General features: G+C 38.1%; 1 pseudogene; it reads right to left on the minus strand.

Moving 5' to 3' along the window:
* Window positions 1-2,956: 2,956 nt before the first annotated feature.
* On the minus strand, window positions 2,957-8,811 carry LOC113347216 (annotated as a pseudogene).
* Between the last annotated feature and the right edge of the window lie 529 nt (window positions 8,812-9,340).

The raw sequence follows: 9,340 nt of genomic DNA on the forward strand, positions 1-9,340 counted from the left end.
AATACCAACATTCGGAAATATATATGGATCATTTCCTACCGAATATGCGTCATTTGGAGTTCAGTAACCTATAGTTTTTCTGGCCTGTATATTCGGTAGTAATATCAAAAATATTTCCGATTATATATAATCGGAAATAAAACTAAGTACCTAGCCACCGAATAACAACATTCGGAAAATAAATGGATCAATTCCTACCGAATATGCGTCATTTGGAGTTCAGTAACCTCTAGTTTTTCTGGCCTGTATATTCGGTTAATATCAAAAATATTTCCGATTATATAATCGGAAAAAAACTAAGTACCTAGCCACCGAATAACAACATTCGGAAAATAAGATGGATCAATTCCTACCGAATATGCGTCCTTTGGAGTTATGATATGCATCATATGTATTGTCTACCGAATAACTATAGAGTGAGTTATAGAGTTAAAGAAAAAACCTGCAATAGAGCCACGTTCCCGGCAACTTGGCAGGTTCCTAGCCTCGACGCCTTTCTCAACTCTTCCATCAAGAATGCTAGGCATGCCGTGCCCCAAGAATAGTCACCGACTTCATGGAGAGGATCCAAAAGTTGTATAAGGTTGGCGTCGATCCGGTTGCCAGAAGTATTGGGGAATATGACACATCCCAATACACAGAGGAGATATGCGGGCAGCGTGGTTCACTTGCTCATCAGTTAACGTTCCATTCTTTTCCTTCTCCAAGGTGCCTCGAACATATTCATCAAAGCTGTAATGTTGATCTGTCTTGTTCTATAACTGGCATGCCTCCTAAACTCTGTTTTGTTGTCTCTTCATCCCAACCTAAGCACTTGTTAGTTAGAGAATAAAGTTGTGCCCAACTTAACTGCTTTGTGTAGTTAAACTTCACAGCTGTGCCTTGGTCGGGAAGGTTAAGAATCTGCACAACATCATCCGGGGTATCGTCATCTCCCCAAACGGCATATGGAAAGTATCGGTCTCAGGATACATTCTCTCCACGAACGCCGATATGGCCACACGATCATGTTCCAACAATGAATTCTCGGCGGCATTAGCTAACCCCGAGTTGGCAACAATTGTCTTGAACCTTTCACATTCACCGGATAAAGGCCACGCAAGCATTTTTGTTGGTGCGGCGGTAGGTTTGAGTAGACGGACCGCATCTTGATGATCCTATTAAAGTACATAAAAAAATCCTTAATACAAATTACGATATAACACATAGACAATACATTAATAAAAAATAGTAATTTTATTACCTCGGTTTCGTATATTTCTCTGGCCCATGAGTCTTTGTATCCAAATAGCAATTTTCCTCCATCCGTGGTAGTCCAAGGATTGTGCCTGCTGGAATACCCTTCTTCTTCAAGTGCTGAGGGACAAGATGTGATGCTTTCTTAGCAATATCCTTCCTTACAACATCTTTTCCTTTTTTGGCTTTTTGGGTACCACTTGGTTGTCCTTCTTCTACTCTTGCACTGGATCAATGGTTCAACACTTGGTCCTGCACTTTGTTGAGCGGCTTGTTCAACACTTGGTCGCACCCCTTGTTCACTGCCTTGTTGTTCAACACTTGGTTGCACTCCTTGTTGACTGCTTTGTTCTTGTTCGCTTTGTTGAGCACTGAATTATCTTTGGCACTCCTTTCCCTCCTAGCACTAGCTGTCACTTTCTTCCTCCCTTCTCGACTTTGTCTAAACAACAAAGAAAGGAACAATATTTACAAACTATACAATCGGAAGACAAAGTATGGAAATATAACCCGAATGTACACATTCGGACGTAAAAGACACATATTGTTCCCGAATACAAAACAATCGGAAGCTAACTAAACATATTTGCAACCGAATATACATCAATTGGAGTTCAGAAGCTGTAAATTTTTCATCCTACACAATCGGAAGACAAAGTGCACAACTATAACCCGAATGTACAAATTCGGAAGTAAGAAGACACAATTTTCCGAATGAAAAACAATCGGAATATAACTAAACATGTTTACAACCGAATATTCATCAACTGGAGTTCAGAAACTCTAAAATTTTATCCTACACAATCGGAGGTATAAAACATTATATTGTCTTCCGAATAAATACTGGCCCCAAAATGGGATTTTTCCTATATCAGAAATTTTGAGATTTTTTCAATATATACATTCGGTAGTGAGTGTTCTTCCGAATACTGTGTGTCTACTTAAATATATTCAGTAGCCAAAAAATTCATTAAACTACCGATTATTAGCAGTTTGTATCCAAGAAGATATGGCACCAATATTCGGCAGATAATCATCAAATCTTTCTCCCGAATACTGTCGATGTTCTTGAGAAATGAAGAACACGACTACATTCGGAAGTAAATGAGCATGAATATCGTCCGAATCTGGATAAATAACCGAAAACCCTAGAAAATTTTTTTATCGATTGGACGACTTAAAGCGAAATAAACCCCAAAAATGATAGATTCTTACCTAATTGGGGCCATTTGAAGTTTACGAAGTGTTTGACTATCGGAATCGCCACCACCGACTACATTGCCGGGTACTTCTTCTTCGCGTTCTTCGCGTTCTTCTTCATTTGCAGCAACAATTTCTTTATTTCTTGCTAAAATTCCAATGTTTGGATCGATACCCCGAGCAACATTTTTGGTTCTAGGTCTGTGGCTTTCATTTCTCTTATCCATTGTTTTATAAACGAATCGACGATGTTTTGATTTTACGATTCGCGGCGATGTTTCGGTTGAACGAGGAAATTTTTTTTTCTTCCACAATCGGAAGATGATATGAAACTGGAAGAAGAAGAGTTGAAATGAGTAGAATTGTTTTTGATTTGGTTTTTATACAGTTTTACCAGAAGGACATTTATGTAGGTTCAATATCATATAGGGTACCCCTTAACTAGAGTCTTTGGCTGGGTATAAATTGATGGCCCTAAATCCTTTGGGGTGGCCCCTAAAAACGCCAGGTAAAAAATAACTTTACACAGCTATGACCAAATGATTGAACAAATCAACAGTTAATGGAAGTCTTACCCATTTAACAAGTGCCCAAAGTTGAACTTCAGTATCTTGTGCTGCCTTCGCCAACATTCTCTTAGGGAGCGGAATCCATTTAGACGACTTCATTTTGTTACACTACGACTATGTCAACAGACAGGCCATCTGAGGAAATTATTTGTGGAGGATGCTCTCTTCGGGTACGCGAAAAGAAACATAAAAAATTGTTCTAGAACCTTTATGTAAATTCCTAATTGCGCTCGGAAGGTGCCATTGGTGTTCTTGAATAGCATTCTAACAGGGCCAAGACTTGAGAAACCTTTCTTCCCAGTGGCCCCCCTTCATGGATGTTGCCCGCAGTTAGACCATGGATGCTTCTACCAAATCCCTACTTGTAAATATCTTTGCCAGCAAGTCCAAAGCTTCTTCCTTCAAGGAGGATGCTCCCCAATTCAAAACTTCTATTACCAGCGGGATAGCACCAGCTTCATCCAAAACATTGGCTCCTTTGTGACAAGTGTCTTCAACAACCAACGTTGACAATGCTTGAATTGCTTCATAAGAAGTTGCATAAACCTGCTCTTCTAAAAGTCCAACCAAATCATGTAATGCATTTGCCTCCAAAAGACAAAATGTACTAGAAACGCCACAAATCTCCCCATGAGCCTTACAAATCGTCATCGGCCCACTATGGAAACACCAATTCCAATTGTTTCTCTTAGATTTAGATTTAGGTAACACTGTAAGTTTAGGAGTGCTTACAGACAAACTTCCAATCAACCACCTTCCGCTGTATTTCGAGATTTGAGGGATCCGTGAATCTAAAAAGTGCACCAAGTGCATTCTCCTTCGCATCCGTGGTGCCTGACCTCAAAATTTTCAGAATTGATGGTAACAAATCTGCTTCTATAAGTTTCTTGGTTAGTTCTACTTCTGATTTTGGAAGATTTGCCAATAAACCAATAGCAGCCATTTGTGTATCACCTCTACTTTCGTCCTTCAGAAATCCGACTAAGGCTTCCAACCTCCTCCTTTGTACGAGAAAAAACTCTGCAATTCCTTGAGGCTCATGCTGTGAGAAGTGGAAGAGTAGGCTGATCGAAAGTTCCCATATTTCCCTATCTGGATCATCAAGCAAAGGAAGGATTTGTATTTGTGATAAACCATCTGCCCTTATAATTGCCTTCTCTACAAGCTTCCGACTGGACTTAAATATATTCAGCAGTGCACGTAAAGCAGGTTTCTTGATGACATGAGATGAGTTTGTATACTGTTGAACCACCAACAAGTTAGTTGTTATCTTCTCTAAATCAACAGAGGAACCATCAGATTGGACAAGAAATTTGGTGCCATCATCATTGGAAGATAGCTTTTCAAGGATTTCAGTACACCTCACAATGATGAGAGTGGGTATATGAGAAGAGAATAATTGTTCGGTAATAATAGAAACCCCTCCAGAATCTGCGATAAGCTTCTTGTTCTCATGGCAACTCGACAGCTTAACAAGAGCTGATAAGGCTAATTCTTTAGCTTCAAACTTTTCTGATACCATTTTAAGCAGTGGAGGTATTACTCCTTCCTCACCAAGATTTTTCAGATCCCGATCTTCCAAATTCATTTCAACTAGCACTCTTACCATTGACGTCCTTGCAGTTTTTTGTCCTGAAAAACATCAGATTGGGGCACAATGTAATCCAAAACAATCGAGTGGTGTTTTCACGAGGCAAAATTATTATCCCCATACCAGAAAGCCTACAGTTAGAAGTAATTACACCACTTAAGAAAAAATCATGGAAATTGGACTGAAAGCTTTAGCTAATGGATAGACACCTTTATGTTTTAGTTTCTAGTAAATGAACTTATTCGAATACTGACAGCACAAACTCGGATCGCAGGGGTAACTGGAAATAATATGTAGTTACCGATAAATGACGGAAGTTATATTAAGAGGAATATTCCCCCAACTTTATAAATAGTAAATCAAATTGATGGTCTGCGAGGTCGGGTATCTTGTTGGAAAGCAGTTTTAAATTCATAGCTAGCTAAACCCTACTTAAGTGATGCTCTTCAAAGTTAAATCTACTTTAAAATACATTTAGAAAGTAAAAATAGACTCCGAAACCCAAACAGATGCAATTAGGATTTCTGACCTTGAATGAGGCGATTAACTAGTGGTTTATACCAATGAGCTTTCACAACACGAATAATAGTTTCATCATCATCATCATCATCACATAGCTCCAACAGGATTCGTTCAGCTTTTTCTGCTGACTCTGTTTCTAATAACACCACAAGGAAATTAATAGCACTGCTTTGCTCTGAGAGCTTTCTGAGAGTGAACATATTCCAACCAGAATGACCTTGCATAAGCTCATATAGTAGATCGACCGCAGCTTTTGCAATACGTGGACATTCTAAGCAAGAACCTATCAGATCAATTCCTCGAGACTCTACCACTATTTCCTACAAAGTTGAATAAAAAATGTTGACTCAACCAAAATGAGGATAATATGACCCCTCATAGTAGCTTATTACGAAGCTCCTATTCCACTATGGCCACGGCCTACAATTAATTTGTCCAAACCTAGTCAATTAGCGTACTAATCCAAGTTGAATTGGAACTTACCAACTTGGTGGAGTCAAGGTTTGTACAATCCAGAAGTAAATAAATCGAGGAAATAAATTTGACGAACAGATGTTGGGCCAAACATATGCATGTTATAAGACCATTCTTTCTTATTAGCTATTAAGTTCGAGTGTTTTAGAAGTTAGTTCCTACATTAAGCCTCAATGTTGGGATACAGCATATTATTTAAGAAGCTATGTACTATGGACGAGGCACAACATATTATTCAGCAACATGAACAGAAATCTAGGATTTCTAGAGGATTTTAATGGAAAACAGGAAATACTTGTGTCCTGCGTCCTAGCTAATAGAGCATAAACAGTGATTTGCTACTGAATGTCTTAGTGTTTACCTTGTTATGGGCATTACCTGCAATAGCATCCTGTAATGTAAGTAAGATCTTTCTCTTGATATCTTTGTTCAGCGAATTTTCAAGAACCGATAAGGAAATGATAATAAGGTTTTCAATAGCAATCCAGTCTTTGTTAATTGGGTTCTCCGTAAACAGCTCCACCATCCTGTTGAGAGCCTCTTCCACAGCAGAGTCAGTCGCTGATAATAATTTTCTCTTCACAACTTTGATCTGAAGACAGTAATTTAGTTCCCGCCACTCTTCAATTGCTTTCCTGAGTCGATGATTAGATCTAACAGAGAAATCATCGAGCAAGTGACCCGTCTTTGGATCAGTTTCCTTTCCTGATTTAAACCAAGCTTCAATCGCTGCTCTCTCACATGTTGTGCGCGTGGATAGACTAACTGGATCAACCATAGCAGTTGACCCATCAATTGGACAAATAAAAGAATTCAATGGGTCGATATATCCTTCTGTTGTCTGTATAACGCGGAGCCTCTTTAAATACTGCTTCTTGATTTCCTCGTGATCTTTAGCAGCGTCTGCCCGAGAAAGCAACTCAATCACCTGTTTTAGAAATAACTCTTCCGACCTTTCCTTGCGAACTGCCGCGTCTTCTTTTTCTCTTTTGAAACTGGCAAGTTCTCTGCTTATTACTGATGGCTCGACTGCAACACCCACCACCCTCGCTATTTGCTTAAGCATGTCATTAGCAAAACTTTGATCAACTTCTCTGCCGAAAGACCTCGATACAACTTCTCAACAATCCGAATCTGAGCTTGAGAAGCCTCGAACTCTGCCGTTTGCATCTCATTCTGCAACGTATTAACCTTTGCTGATATATCCACTAAAACTTCAGTGTTCGAAAAAGGTAACAGAGATAAAGATCTTCCAATTTCCCTTGTCACACCTTGTACTTCTCCGACTATGTGTCTGCATTTTATCAGTAAGTAGAACCGCGATTTGTTTTTGTACTTCTCCACCATGTCATAAGCCATCTTCACATCTCTTAAAAGACAATCTAAAGCTTGTCTAGTAGCTTCTTCAGAATCATTTAAGCCGTGGAGATGCAACTCATTCAAAATAGGTTCAATATCAGAGAGATATTTCGATAGAGCCTTGAAACTATCCTTCTCTACAATAACATCTCTAGCAGCCTCTATTGTTCGTATGACCTGAGTTGTTAAAATTGTCAAAACACCACCAATTGGTGCGAGCTCCAACAGACTCATTGCATCGTCGAAACAAAACCTCTACTGATATCACAGAGGACCATAATCTTTTCATTGATTTGTAGGAATGCCAAGGAAATCATCATGGGACGCTGCTGTAATTGGTTTTACCCGACATAGGCGAGAAATGGAAATCTACACGTAAAGGCGCTGCAAAGTTTCAGATTTGCCCAGGGTTGAAGAAGAAAATAATAACAACAAGTGGTAAGCACGCATACAAAGATTAAAGATGGGTCATGTGAAGTAGGACTTACAGTGTAGTGGAAATGCGAGATCATGCCAGCTTCCCATCCAGCTTTCGGGCTTGCTTTTTATCTGTTAGATACTTATGTCCTGCATAAACAAATAATAAACACATAATCAAACTGATTCCAGTTTTGAAGTCAAAAAGATGGTTACAATAGACATTCTCCGTCATTGTATAAAACAAAAGCAAATACCTCAAGAATCTCTGGGCCGGATTTTATTGCACCCACCTGCAATTATACAAGTCTTCTTCAGATCACATGACTTCTTTTTTTTGAAAAAGTTCTTAAAGTTTCACGAAAGTTGATAGTCAGCATGTACTAGAAATGAGACATAAAAATTGGTGCACAATGTTGGTGTAAGAAGATTTGGGACCCCATTTTTTTGAAATCAGTCTATGCAGTTAACATGTTTTCATATGCAGATTTAGCGATTATCACTTCCTACTAGTATCTCAAGATGGAGATAAGAGGAGCTGGAAATTGGCAGATGAAAAACAAAAAGCCGTAAAACTTTTTCCAAAATGGCAAAATCACAATGAAATTCGACATAATTACGTTAGTGATGCATCATCCTGCATACGTTCAAGACTGCTCAGAAGTTTCTACATAAGTTCAAGACAGCACAGACGTTAACAGTTCCAGCTCTAGTACAAGAATTCATCTACTACCACAGCTCAGAAATTACCCAACTAATGGATACACAGTTTGTCTTCTTCACACAAACTTGAGAAATTCAAAACAAGACACTCTAACAACAAAACCCCATCTATAAAAAACTTATTTATTTTCCCTCCGAAGTAAATATAAACAAAATAGCAAAATTTTCATTCACCTAAAAACCAAATCTTTTAAGAAGTTTGATAAGTTACAACACAGTTTTGTTCTCTAGTCTACCCAAGAACTAGAAATCCTAACAAATATACTCAATTAGGAACTAATACAAGAAATTTACAACCATCAAGAGCTCATTTTCTTAAATTTTAGTTTGAAACATGAATTACAAACAAATTTAGGAAAAAACAAGTATCCTAAATACCTCAATTAAGAATTGGAAAGTCAAAACACAGAAACAAATCAGAAGCACAATTACCTCTTTTAAGAGAACAGCAAGAACTTGGAACTTTTGGACTTCGAAATGTGCTCTTCGTTTTCGTTTCTGTTTCTTTCAAAATTCGTGAGGACTAGAAAAGTTCCAGAAATAATAATAAAGCAAGACTTTGAAGTCAATGTAGCCATGGAGATTTGATTTCGCGGGGTCTGTCTTTTTCTCGATTAATAATCCAAAAAAGGCTCTACGCGTTTTGGTTGTGCAACGATATTCAAGATATTGATATCGGAATTTCCTTCGACCAGAACTTTCAGGGTTGCTAGTGATTAATTTTTTTTTTTATTTTGTTTTTTTTAAGCATGCTATTAATTAAAAGGAGTTAGGTTACAATGGTACATTATCGAAGTTTATTTTTATTTTCGTTGAAAGAAGATACTGTACAGTCAAGCCACTGAAGTCCTCTTCAGTAATTCTACTATGGTACACTACACATTGACTTATTTTCAACTGCTTATACCAACCAAACCATTCCACTCGGTACATTGACTTACTTTCAGCTGCTGATACCACTAGACCATTCTTCTGCTGCTTAAAGTTCAACATTTTTTCCCCGCAAGAATGTTACTGTCACTCATTTTTTTTATCTTTTTTTTCTTTACTAAAATGGAAAAGTTAACACTTCGGTAGAAATTGAAGGAGTATGTCAAGTGTCAACCTCTAGACTCCAACTCACGATTATCGATCCAGTTACCGATACCTGATTGTCAACATTTTTATTAACTTAATTTGACTAGAAAATGGCGGAGTCTTGTTGTGATGAATTCCCCTCATAACACCTTCCATAAGAATGTACGTTATA

Source organism: Papaver somniferum, chromosome 2, assembly GCF_003573695.1.
Source record: "Papaver somniferum cultivar HN1 chromosome 2, ASM357369v1, whole genome shotgun sequence".
Classification (NCBI taxonomy): domain Eukaryota; kingdom Viridiplantae; phylum Streptophyta; class Magnoliopsida; order Ranunculales; family Papaveraceae; genus Papaver; species Papaver somniferum.